Source organism: Ranitomeya variabilis, chromosome 1 (assembly GCF_051348905.1).
Source record: "Ranitomeya variabilis isolate aRanVar5 chromosome 1, aRanVar5.hap1, whole genome shotgun sequence".
Classification (NCBI taxonomy): Eukaryota; Metazoa; Chordata; class Amphibia; order Anura; family Dendrobatidae; genus Ranitomeya; species Ranitomeya variabilis.
In genome coordinates this window covers 405,578,862-405,592,186 of record NC_135232.1, presented here as the reverse complement: position 1 = coordinate 405,592,186, position 13,325 = coordinate 405,578,862, and the positions used below count along the sequence as shown (strand labels likewise).

The 13,325-nt window shown below is 44.4% G+C and overlaps 1 protein-coding gene across 3 annotated transcripts in view; it reads right to left on the bottom strand.

Moving 5' to 3' along the window:
* Window positions 1-13,325, bottom strand: part of KDM4C (lysine demethylase 4C) — a 595,853-nt gene that overhangs the window by 513,742 nt on the left and 68,786 nt on the right. The window lies entirely within an intron of this gene.

The following is a 13,325-nucleotide window of genomic DNA, read 5'->3' as shown; positions in this document are numbered from 1 at the left end:
CTGTCACAAATGTTTCCAAATGGGTTTTCAGATGCTGGTTGCAAGTCACAGGCAACTCAAATATAAACTTCAGTGCAAACCATACACGACATGTGACTTGTGTGAGACTGATCTGCGATTTGGCTGTTTCACTCACTACAAAAGCAGAGCTGTAAAATAGTGGCATGACAGCAAGACAAGTTGCACAAACATTGTGTGCAGAGAATGGCAGTAGCGCAACACGTCACCCTATAGCCTTAATAGTACAAATGAAGATCAGAAACTGTCTAACAGAACTTAATTCAAAAAATATGTTTCTTACTCCAAGTGTAAGTGAATTCTTGCCTCACTGCACTGGTAACTATAAAAATGCTTTTGAGTGTATGTGCGCACACACACAAAAATAAAAAAAAAAAATGAATGAATGAATGAATGAATGAATGAAAAAAATGCACTGCAATATCAAACGACTAACTGTGCATATGTTCTGTCCTGTCAGTTCTTAATTTTTAGCCACTTCATGACTAGAGATGAGCCACCTCCCTAGTGTTCGGTTCGTCGAACAGGGGCGTGTTCGTCGAACACAGTCGAACCCCATTGAAAACAATGGCAGACAAACACAAACAAACACATGGAAAACACCTTAAAAAGGTGTCCAAAAGCTGACAAACTGCTCAGAAGACACAAACACATGGAAAAGTCACAACTACATATAGTCATGCGAAAAGAGGTGGAGGAGTAAGAGGAGGAGACACAGATATAGGCATGTCATGCCCTTCTTAAATCAAGAAAGGCTGGAATAAAAAAAATAAAAAAAATCTAAACTCACTCTACAGACGTCTTGACAAAAAAAAAAAAAAAAATAATGAAATATCTTTAGGTAGAATGGCGGCAGGTCCATTCAGAACACTTTCCTTAGAAGAGGTAGTGGTACCCTCGTTGGGAGTTGTGCCAAAAAATGAACCCAATACACTCAGGCTAATCCACCATTTGTCATATCCAATGGGCAGGTCAGTAAACGACAACATCGACGCGGAACCAAGTACAGTACTATGTACTGTACCTCCTTTGACAAGGTAATCAGTCGGGTCAAGAAGTTGGGAAGGGGCACACTAATGGCCAAAACAGACAATGAGGGGGCGTTCCGGTTACTACCTGTGCCTGCGAATAGTGTCCTCCCATTGGGCTGCTTCTGTGAAGGAGCATACTACATATATCGCTGTTTGCCCATGGGGTGCTCCATATCCTGCTCACTATTTGAGGCGTTTAGTTGCTTCCTTGAATGTGTCGTCATGGACGTTTGTAAGGCGGCACATATTATCCATTACCTCGACGACTTCTTATGCCTGGGCCCAAAAGATTCGCCACACTGTGAAAACACGTGGTAGCCCACCTGTGAGGAGAGAGCTGGAGGGACAGTGGACACCCCAGAGCCGAGGGGCTAGATTGAGAAAGAAAGAAGGCAGTGTAGCTTGCTTCATGGGTGGGGTACTGTGCTGAGTAGCACAAAATGCTATTAGGTACAAAACTATTTCCTGGGCTAGATGCAGTTAAAAATTAGTAATTAGATCAACAGGCGGTGTAGCTTGCTTCATGGGTGGGGTACGCTGCTGAGTAGCACTAAATTCTACTAGGCCCAAAAGGTTTTCCTGGGCCAGATGATGTTAAAAATAGTACTTAGTTAAACAGGCGGTGGGTGGCTGGGCTATTTTGCTGACTAGCAGACACTGAAGCTTTGGAGCAGACCTCTGAATCCCAGGCCATAGTATGAGTAAACAACTCTGCAGACGACCCCACCCACCTGGAATTGACGATAGCAATGTCATGTAAAACTCAGCAAGGGGACTAAAATAAAAGAGTCTCCATTTTTTCAAAAAATTCGGCCACAGACACCACTTAAGTGGCATCAATCTCCCCAGAGTTTTTTAAAACGGTTGGTGAGGTGATTTTCAAAAATCATCAAGCTTTTAGTCTCCCCAAGATGACACAGGGGTAGAAAAGTGCTTGCTGATCCAGGATTTGTTCATCTTGATGAAAGTTAGTCTGTCTACATTGTCACTGGACAGCCGCGTGCACTTATCTGTCAGCACACCACCAGCAGCGCTGAACACACGTTCAGAGAGAACGCTGGCTGCGGGGCACGACAAGATCTCCAAGGCGTGAGAGGCGAGCTCAGGCCATTTTTCAAGATTGGAAGCCCAAGATGAGCAAAGATCCAGTTCCACAGTCATGGCATTGATGTTATTTTGGAGATACTCTTGTACCATCCTCTCTAGGCGTTGGCTCTGCGTCAGATTTCTTGTCTCCTGTGGCCTTGCAAAGGATGGTCTAAAAAAAAAAAAATCTTGAAACGATTGGAAAAAAAATTGCTGTTACCACCAGATACTATGTTACTGTTACGGTTAGAGTGATGACTCGATAGTCCCACGGTTGGCAAGTAAGAACTCAGAGATTGACTATGTGCACCACTGGTATTTTGTGGAAAAGCAGATGTTACAGAATCTAACAGTCTCTGCTGATACTCCTGCATGCGTGAATCCCTTTCTATGGCAGGAATTATTTCACCAAATTTGCTTTTGTACCGGGGATCTAAGAGTGTGGCAACCCAGTAGTCGGCATTACTTCGGATTCGGACAATCCGAGGGTCATGTTGCAGGTAGTGCAGCAAGAAGGCGCTCATGTGTCTTGCGCATCCAGGAGGACCAAGTCCTTGTTGTCTTGGTGGTGGCGAGGTGAGAATCATGCTTCCTTCGTCTGCCCTCACCCCCCAACTTCGAACAGAAATTTGATCAATGTCTCCCTCATCTGATGAGTCTTCCATGCCCAGCGCCAGTTCGTCCTCCACTTCTTCCTCGCCTCCTGCACCTTCTGCAAGAGTTTGGCTGCTACCATGCGCCCTCGGTAATCCCTCTCCCCCAGCCTCCAATGCCAGCCGCCTTTGTGCTGCCAACCTTCTTGACCTTGGAGATATGATCCCTTCCGCATACGACTCCTCCTGTTCTTCCTCCTCTTGTTCCACCACCTGACTCCGAACACTGTAAGGTGTGCTCCAGCATGTAAATCACCGGAATGGTCATGCTGATAATGGCATTGTCAGCAATAAACATCTTTGTTGCTATTTCAAAACTGTGTAGAAGGGTGCATAGGTCCCTGGTTTGAGACCACTCCTGCAGCGTGATTTGCCCCACCTCTTGAGCTCGTTGGCCCAGGCTATACGTCATAACGTATTGGACCAGGGCTCGTCAGACAGTGCAGACACTGCTCCTAGGCCCAAACTATTAACTGGATTAGATGCAGTAAAAATTGAGATACACAGGCGGTATAGTTTGTTTCACAGGCGGGCTACTCTGCTGACGTGCAGACACGGCTACTAAGCCCAAAACGATTTACTGGGGTTGCTGCACTAAAAATTGAGATACACAGGCGGTGTAGCTAGCTTCACAGGCGGGCTACTCAGATGACTATCACACAATGCTACTAGCCCAAAACGATTGGCTGAGCTAGATTACACCAAATGCTGTGACAAACACTTGCACAGCACTGGCTCAGACCTGCCTGGCAAACAGTGCTATGAACTGCTGCAACCTACCCTGAAAAGGGCTGATATTACAACTAGTCCCAACTCCTCCAACAATTCGCTCCAAAAAAAAGAAAGAAAAAGAAACACTTAGTCTGTATAGCGCCCACAGCAGCAGCGGTGCCGTCTAACACTAAGCTACAGCAGTGAGGAAATGGTGGCGACGGGGCAAATGGCTGGTTTTTATAGGGCAAGGACATGTGACATACACAGCCAATGACACATGCCCTTGCTTGTGTGCATCACATGCACATTGCTGTGTGTGTGCGCACTGCTGATAGGCTGAGAGACTGCACCACCCCTCTGTAAATGCGGGAAAGAAAAAAAAATGGAGATCGGCGTTATTTCAGCACAGATGTATACCCTGCCCACTATACACTGAAACAGTCTATTAACAATGATAAACAGTTTTAATGTGCAAATCAAGCTAGGCTTTTGGTGAACTTACAGTTATCGAACAGAAACTCGAACAGCCAAATTTTAAGCAAATTGTTCGGGTTCGTCAAACGACTCGAACACCGCCTAAAACAGCTCGAATTTGAAATTGGCGAACAGTTCGACTCGAACACCGCTCATCTCTATTCATGACTGCAAAACCTGATTGCCCCATTCTTCTGGCTGCTACTTGGAAGACACCACAATTTTTTTTTTTTCTATACATAAAAGACGGAGGTGAATTCGCCACAAGAGACTTTTTTAGGAACAACACCGCCATATTTACCTGAAATGTATTACTATAGAAAAACAACATGGGTATGCCAGTGTCAAAGACTTTGCACATACCCCTAATTTGTTTGCAAACCAGTTTTCAGTAAACTACACATTAACCCATTACTTGCCAAATTAGCAAAAAATTTTTTATTATTTTTTTTTAATGACAGATTTTTAATGATTTGGGTCCTAATGAATCAGAAACATAATTTGCCAAATTCTTACAAGTACGGATTTTTCAGAAAAGGGCGTCCCAATATTCAATTAAAAATTACAATGACATGTTTTCCTGTTTTGAAAACATTCATTTTACAAACACAACACGAAAAATTGGACCCAATTATAAAAATTATAAAATCTTAGTTGCTAGAAGCAAAAGATTAGGCGTCCCAAAAAAAGGACATTTGTAGATAATGGGTTAAGGCCAGGGTCAGACCTAGCGTATCAAAATATGGTCCGTTTTTTTACAGCCGAGATACGCAATTTTTTCTTCAAAAATTATCCGTATGGCATCCGTTCGGCAAGATTTTCTATATTTTTACATATTCCTCACTAATAATGTTAGAAGTGTCTGTGTGTAAAATTTGTTTGCCTTGTGGCTAAGTATTACAGTACAGCCACATATGAGGTATTTCTACATTCAGCAGAAATTGTGGGACAAATTTTGGTGCCAGTTTTACCCATTTCCAAGAACGAAAATTTTAAATTTTAGGGCTAAAAATCTTGTAAATTATTTTTTTCTTCACTGCCCAATGGTATAAAATTCTGTGACACCTGTGGTGTCAATATGATCACTGCACCCCTAGATGAATTCAATGAGAGATGTAGCTTGTAAAATAGGGTCACGTGGGAAGTGAGGTGGATTCTGCTGTTCTGGCACCTCAGGGGCTCTGCCAATGTGACATGCCACCCTAAAACCAGTCCAGCAAAATTTGAACTTTATTGTGGCGCTTCTTACTTTACTACTTTTGATGCACAGTGCAAAGCTCATTCCCCCACTGAGCTTTGCACTGTGCATCAAAAGTAGTATCCCCCCACACATGGGGGATCAGAGTACTCATGAGAAATTGCACAACAAATTTTGGGGTCCATTTTCTCCTATTAACCTTATGAAAATGCAAAATTGAAATCTAAAAATCATTTTTTTGGGGGGAAAGATTTCCACAATGGGGTCACTTGTGGGAGTTTCCACTGTTTAGGCACATCAGGGGCTCTCCAAACACGACATGGCATCCGCTAATTAATCCACCAAATTTTACATTCAATAAGGCAAATGGCACTCCTTCCCTTCTGAGCCCTGCTGTGTGCCTAAATAGTGGTTTTCCCCCCACATATGGTATATGGGTATGCTCAGGAGAACATGCACAACAAATTGTATAGTCCTTTTCCTCCTGGGAAAAAATAAATAAAATTAAAAAAAAAAAAAAAAAAAAAAGGTATTTTTGGCCAGAAGGGGGTAATCCTAATCACTCTCACCTGAACCTCCCTGATCTTCCTCACACCCGCTGGTACCATAGCTATTGGAGGAAAGGTGTAAGCAATCCTAAAGTCCCAGGGAAACTGGAGAGTCTACTTCAAATGGGTTTTCCAGGGGTTCAAAGAGCAGAACCTTTTTACCTTCCTGTTGTATCTGTTGGCAAACAGATCCATTTCCGGCAACCCCCATAGATGGATTATCTCCTGGAACACTCTGGAGGGGTTTAGGGCCCATGCCCCCCCATTTTAGTTTGTTGCGGCTTAGAAAGTCTGCCTCGACATTCTCTGTTCCCCTTATGTGTAGTGCCGTAAGGGACAAAAGATGCTGTTCTGCCATCTGGAGGATGTGGTTTGCTTTCCCACTAGGGAGTGGGACCTTGTTCCCCCTGGTGATTGATATATGCCACTGTGGCCCAGTTGTCTGACAATGCGGACGTGGCAACCCAGGATGTGAGGGAGAAAGCTTTCTAGAGCCCTTTCTACAGCCCACAATTCTTTTAGATTTGATGACCTTTCCAGCTGTGGAGGTGCCCAAGACCCCGAACTGCCTGACCTCTCAGGTGTGCCCCCCAACCCGAGATGCTCCCGTTTGTCATAATTATGTCGTTTACTGGCCTTACCCATGGGACTCCTGATGTCAAGTTCGCCTTGTATGTCTACCATCTGAGGGAGGTCCTGACCTCTGAAGAAAGATCTACCTTCCCTTCCAAATGCCCTTTTAGCGATCTCTGTGCAGACAGTATCTCCCATTGCAGCTGCATGGTATGGAATTGGGCCCATCTGACTGCTGGTATGCAGGACGTTAAGGTTCTCCACCTTCCCGACCTTGTTGTCGGGCAAGAAACAAAGCCTGCAGCTCGGAGTTCAGTACAAAGCCCAAGAAGGTCTGCACCCTTAGGAGTTGTAGTCTTGATTGAGTGTTCATCATCCAGCCCAGCTCTTGCAAGACTACTGAAACCTTTTTCAACTGCGGAGCACAGTGGTCCTCCGATCTTCCTTCTATTAGTCATCGTTCCTTATCTGGACAACGTTCTGTGTTCCGGATACGAAAGAAGTTAGTCATCTCTGCTACCAATTTGGTGAACACTATCGGGGCTATTGACAACCCAAAGGGAAGAGCGCGGAACTTAAAATGTCTGACTTTGCATTGAATGTATAGGGCCACCCTCAGGTATTTCTGATGGTCTAGATGGATCAGGATGTGATAGTAAGCATCCTTTATGTCAACTACTACCAGAAAACAATTGTGATGAAGGAGCTTTATGGCTGTATTCACTCACTATCATGAAGGAATGATTTTTTTTATTTTTTTTTTATCCAGCGATTGATATTTCCGAGATTTATAATGGTTCTGTATGAGCCATCTAGCTTCTGTAATCAAAAGAAGAGGGGGAGTAAAATCCACTTTCCTTTTGTTCGCCCAAAACCTCGTGTACGACCTGTTTGTCCACTAGGCCTAGAATCTGTCTTTAGGGCAAGTAGTTATGTAAATCTTCTGATGGGGGTTACTACAAATATTTGATGCTGCAGATGGTAAAACTACCTTTAGGCCTTCTCACTATATCCAGGACCCAGGTGCTGGAGGAGATGTTCTCCCAGGCCTGAACAAAGAGGGAAAGCCTCCCCTCTACTGCTGTTCTGGTGTCATTGTGAGGACTACTTGGTAGTAGAGGAACATGAATCCGGACTCCCTTTTACTTCTATCTTCCCACTTCCTTCTTCCCCTGGTGGGCATTCCCTATTGAATTTTTTCTTCCCAAAGGAAAATCTTCTCGGCTCCTGAGAACCTAGGCAAACCCTTCTTCCTGTCACCAGTTTTCTCCAGAATGTCATCCAGCTTTTTCCAGAACATAAACTGGTCATCCTACGGTAAAGATCATAACTTGTCCTTAGATTACAGATCTACTCAACAGCCCTTGAGCCATAAGGCCCATCTTATCACGTTTGAGACTGGCAGCCTGGTCCTCTGGTCTATCAGAGTCAGCAAAGGTATTCGCCAGGAATGCTGCGGCTCTGAGCAACAGAGACATGTTTGACAAGATTCTTTCTTGACACCTTGGACTTAAGCTGTTCCTCCAGCAGTTTTACTGCATGTTCCCTAATGATTTGGTTACAAGTTCTGGAGATTGCTGGTTTCAGTCCTCCCAGTGCCGCTTCCCAGGTGTGTCTTAGATAAGTGTCCGCCTTCTTATCTAATGGGTCCCCGAGCACCCCCAGATCTTCCAAGGGAAGCAATGACCTCTTAGAAGACCTGGACACAGTGCCATCGTTTCAAGGGACCTTGTCCCACAACTCTGTATCCTTCTCCTTAAAAGGATATCTCCTTTTTGAGGATGAGGGCAGCGCACAAGATTTATCCGGGCTCCTCCACTGTCTCCTGAGAACCTGGACCTTAGTGTTGACCAGGAATGTGCGTTTTTTTCTTTTTCTCTATTCCCCAAACATCACGTCCTCAAGAGACATGGCTGCCATCTCCTCCTTTAGCCCTGCAGTTGTTCTAATGGCCTTAAGTAGCTTATCCGTGTACTTCACGGGAAAGCACAGTCTGCCCCCAGTGTCACTGTCTGAGGACGAGGACTCAGTATAGCATTGTCCCTGTGATGATTTTGGAGAGGAGTGGTCAGCATTAGAAGAAAAACAGTTTTTTCCTCCCTTTTTTCAACAGGGATTTAAAGGGACCCCCCCGAAGGCTTTCTGCAAAGTCAGGGGTCTCCTCACTAATGGTTCTGTGGATGCAGTCGGAGAAGAGTTCCTTCTGCCAGTCCACCGCTAGGGGGCTTTTGCATAGCACGGACACCATGCTCCTTCTTTACGCTACCACTTGAACGGCTGCCTCCCTTGTGTCCACGCTGATGGTGAGCTGTTGGCTGCTTTGTCTGCTGCAGCTGAAGATTGCTTGGTCCATGTTCACCTGGTATGACCTGGGCCTTTAGCAGTCACCTTCTCTGCTGCTCACCCTTAAGAAGGGGTAGCCAGCACCATCTTATTGGGCCTCCCTTCCAGTCCCGAAGAGTGCCCTCCCCTTCCCCCACAATAGCCGGCCAGGAACGTCCCTCTGTCCAGTATCCAGGCTGGCGTCACGTAGGGCGGCGCAATCTTTTTCCCGGCACAGCCTCCTGATGTCACTCAGGCATGCTCATACCCAGCATGCCCTACGCCTGTGACGTCAGCAGTACTTGCAGGATATTGCCCCGGCCGCGCTACCACGTGGAGACCAGCGGGAAGTCGGCACAGGGAGAGTAGCAGTGGGAGGGCGGAGCAGCATACCAAGCGAGGACAGCGTTGACTGTGCCGCCCGGGCTTACACCAAGCCCCTAGGGGACCCGCGGACAGCGCTTCCAGCTACCTGAAAGCCGGCGCCACTTCTGATGCTGGGACAGGTCTGGGATAATCCTTTTCTGTTCACCCATTACAGGTTACCGCCGATTTCAGCATGGGAATCCCATCAAGGACAGGAACCCAACTGAAGCAGGGGAGAGGTTTCGCCCTAATATTTTAGTAGGCTCCTTACCTGGCTGGGCTGATCCCTCTCTCATGTGTGCTGTCATGGGTGAAGGGAAAATTGTTACGTTCACTTCTGGATTATGGTCCCAACAGTGAACAAAGGAACATTCAGCAGTTTAGAAATTATTCTGTATCCAATGCTATTAGTATGTTTAGCAACAATAAAGTTGCAAAGGCCTTGAGACAGCCCACTGGTTTAACGTAATATGAGATGATCCTTCTGTGGCACCTTTGTAATGAGACACCGTTTCAAATGTCATAAGCTGAACCAGCTAATACTTTCCATTAAGTGGCAGGACTGCTTTCTAATTACTAATAGCTTTCAGCTGGTGCATTACTTACCATGGCTTTGCAACTCTTTCTTCATGTGTAATACTTTTTCCCCTGTGTCATTTCTCATTATTACACAATTTATGGACAGCTATTGTTTGATTTATTTGCATGTGTGGATTGGCAAGGTCACAAAGGCAATGTAGTTATGTTCCAAACACGTGAAGTTTTTATTTATTTTCACAGCACCAAAGCAAACTTAAACATCTCTCCCTAGCCTTGTCCAGGATCTAACTAAACAGAACAGACCCTGGCTACTCCATACAAGGCTGATCGAACCCAAGCTCAGTCAAGGAAAGAAAAAAAATCTATTTTTCATAGATACTTGTGGTTCTCGGCAGGCCCGATGCAGACTCTTCCCAATTTTAAGATCTCTCCAGTCTGCTCTGCTTCCTCAGCAGACTGAAAAGGTCGCTGGCCACTCAAACACTCGACTATGCTCAAAATTCAACAGACGGATACTTCCATCAGAGATACCCCGGTCTCTCTAAGCTACATTTCACATCTTGGCTGCTCAGCTTCCTTGAATCTACTTTCTGCTTCTTAGCAAAACCCTACCGGTATCTGATCAAGAACCTGTAGAGCTGGGATTTAACCCCTTCCAAGAGATCTCTATGGCCAGAGTCACTAAACATATGGAAAAAAAATAAAATAAAAAAATTTGGTCCCAGAATCCCTGCAGAGAGTCGCATGAGTATAATGCAAGTGTCAAGTAAGAACAATCAGATTTTTCACACCTAGCATCCCATTTAGATCTGAATGCAGTGCGATTGTTTCAGTGTTCCACGCAGGATCTTAGCTGTTCCCAGCATTGCTGTTTTCTGGACAGAGTTCAGATGTTACTCCTGGGATCTGTTGCAGCAGCCATTTTCCCAACTTAGGGGTCACTGCTGGAGTTGACAGAATTTGCTCAGGTCTCTGTTTATTCAGCAAGCTATAGTACTTAACGAACAAGATGCAGAGGGAACTCTGCTTCCTGTATCACTCCGGCCGATCAGCTCTCCGATACCGCAGCTGCATGTGTCGTGGCTGTGTGACAGTCACGACACATGCATGGAGAGCCTGTTTGAAGGCTCTAATAGATGTGCCTTCTCTGGGCAGCTGCAGGCTGCTATTTTGAGGCTATTTTTATTTATTTAAAAAAAAAAAAAAAAAAACCCAGCATGGGGGAGCTTTCTTGAAAACCAACCTTGCTGAAGATGACAGCTCAGGGTTGCAGCCCCAAGGGGTGAGTTTTGCCTGGCTGGTTATAGAAAATACATGAGAACCCGCACCATTTTTTTTTCTTTTATTTATCTAATTTATTTATAGCACAGGCAGCAGCTGATGAGTACTCCCATAATGCAGCTCCTGCTGTCACTTATTAGCCGCAGCAGGGGTAGGCTGATGGGAGTAATAGTCCCACCAGCCACCACCTGCTGTCTCTTTTATCACTTAAATTTAACTCTTATTCTCCCCTGCTCGTGCAGATCGCCGGCATAGGAGGGGAGAGTGATGAGAGCAGTGTTCAGCACCCGGCGCTGGGGAACAGCGCTTACTGCAACACTTCTTCCCCAACATCTATGCTTGTCACATGGTTGACATCCATGTGTGTTAAGGATGTGCACGTGTGCAGGAAGTTTTGTGGCCAGTGCTGACATTAAAAAATGGAAATGTCAGCCACGGACACGGTCCGTGGAAAACACTGACATGTGCACAGACCCATTCACTTAAATATGCAAATAGAGCTCCGGTTCTCCCGAGTCTTTCCGTGTGAATAAGAAGTACTTCACAGCCACATATTGGGTAGTGCCACATTCAGTGGAAATTGTGAGAAACATTTTTGTGCCATTTTTACCCACTTGTGTGAAAATGTAAAATCTTTGGCTAAAACAACATTTTAGTAGTAGAAATGTAACTTATTCTTTCTTCACTGCTCAGTGGTAAAATTCATTGGTGAGTGCAGTTTATAAAATGAGTTCACATATAGGGGGTTTCTGTTCTGGCACATCAGGGGCTCTGCCAATGTGACCTGGCACCCTCAAACCATTCCAGCAAAAGCTTAACTCCAATATAGCACCTCCTCCCTTTTGAGCTTTGCACGGTGCTTCAAAAAGTAGTATTCCCCTACATATTGGGTATCAGCGTACTAAGGACAAATTGCACAACAACTTTTGGGGTCCAATTTCTCGCTACCCTTGGATTAATTTAAAAAAAAAAAAAATTGGATCTGAAGTTAAATTTATTGTGAAAAAAGTTAAATGTTCATTCAAAAAATTCCCGTGCAGCACCTAAAGGGTTAATAAACTTCTTGAATGTAGTTTTGAGCACCTTGAGGGGTTGCAGTTTTTAGAATGGTATCACTTTTGGGTATTTTCTATCATATCCACCCTTCAACATGACTTCAAATGTGATGTTTGGTACCAAAAAAAAAAAAAGTGTAAAAATGAGAAATCGCTGGTCAACTTTAACCACAACTTCAGAAAAAAAAAAAAATGTTGGTTCCAAAACTGTGCTGATGTAAAGTAGATATGTGGGAAATGTTACTTGCCAAGTATCTTGTGTGGCATATCTCTGTGATTTAAGGGCATGAAAATTCAAAGTTGGAAAATTGCAAAATTTTCACCAAATTTGTGTTTTTTTTTCCACAAATAAACATGTAATTTCAAAGAAATTTTACCACTATCATGAAGTATAGTAGGTCACGAAAAAAAAAAACAGAATCAGAGAGATCCATTAAAGCGTTCCTGAGTTATTACCTCATAAATGGACAGTGGTCAGAATTTCAAAAATTGTCCCGTCATTAACATGCAAACCACCCTGGGGGGTAAAGGGGTTAAAGAACTTTATTCTGGGTGTCTGGTTTGTAATGGGGGAGTTTTGATGCCTCTCCATTACTAACCTTGGGGCTGACAATACAAAGGTGACATCAGCCCTCCCCCCTCCAACTATCACCCCACTTGCCACTTCTACAGGACAAGTGGGTTGAGCAAGGTCAAGTGCCAGAATTGGCACATCCTAGAGATGCGCCTTTTCTGGGGCGGCTGAGAGCTGAAATTTTTAGCCTGGGGGAGGGGCAGTATTCATGGCCCCTTTCTAGGCTATTAATATCAGCCCGCAGCTGTCTGCATAGCAATTGCTGGTTATTTATTATAGGAGGACTCTAAAAAAGAAAAATGACGTAGAGTCCCCCATTTTAATAGACAGTAGAGGCTAAGTATACAGTTGTGAGCTGATATGATAGCCTGGGAAGCTCCATGGGTATTACCCCCTTCCCAGGCTATAAGCATCGACTCCCGTCTGCTTTCCCTCTGCTGGGTACGGAAATTACGTGGGAGCCCATGCCATTTTTTCCTTCAAGAAAAATAAACTTTTATTAATACATGTACAGTAAGCTACACACTGTATTAATTGTATATATCTACCTATTTTATATGTATTTACTGTGTTTAATCCATCTCTTCTATCCTGTTGGCTCCTGCTGTGATTTTACACTACGCGGCTACTGAATTGCCGGTTTTTCTTATATCTATGATATACGTGTGTACGTGTGCGTGTGCCCTCTATATATCTATGTATTCTATGTGTATATATCTATTCTATTCTAACATGTCACTCTGATTTTGCTGTACTCGGCAGATGAATTGCTGGCTTTTCAAAGGACACCAGTGAGTAAAAACATACAGCGCTTGTATGGTCCAAGTGCTGTGCCATTTTTTTCTCGCACCCATAGGCTTGCATTGGAGAATCTCGGCCAATTCTCGGTGAC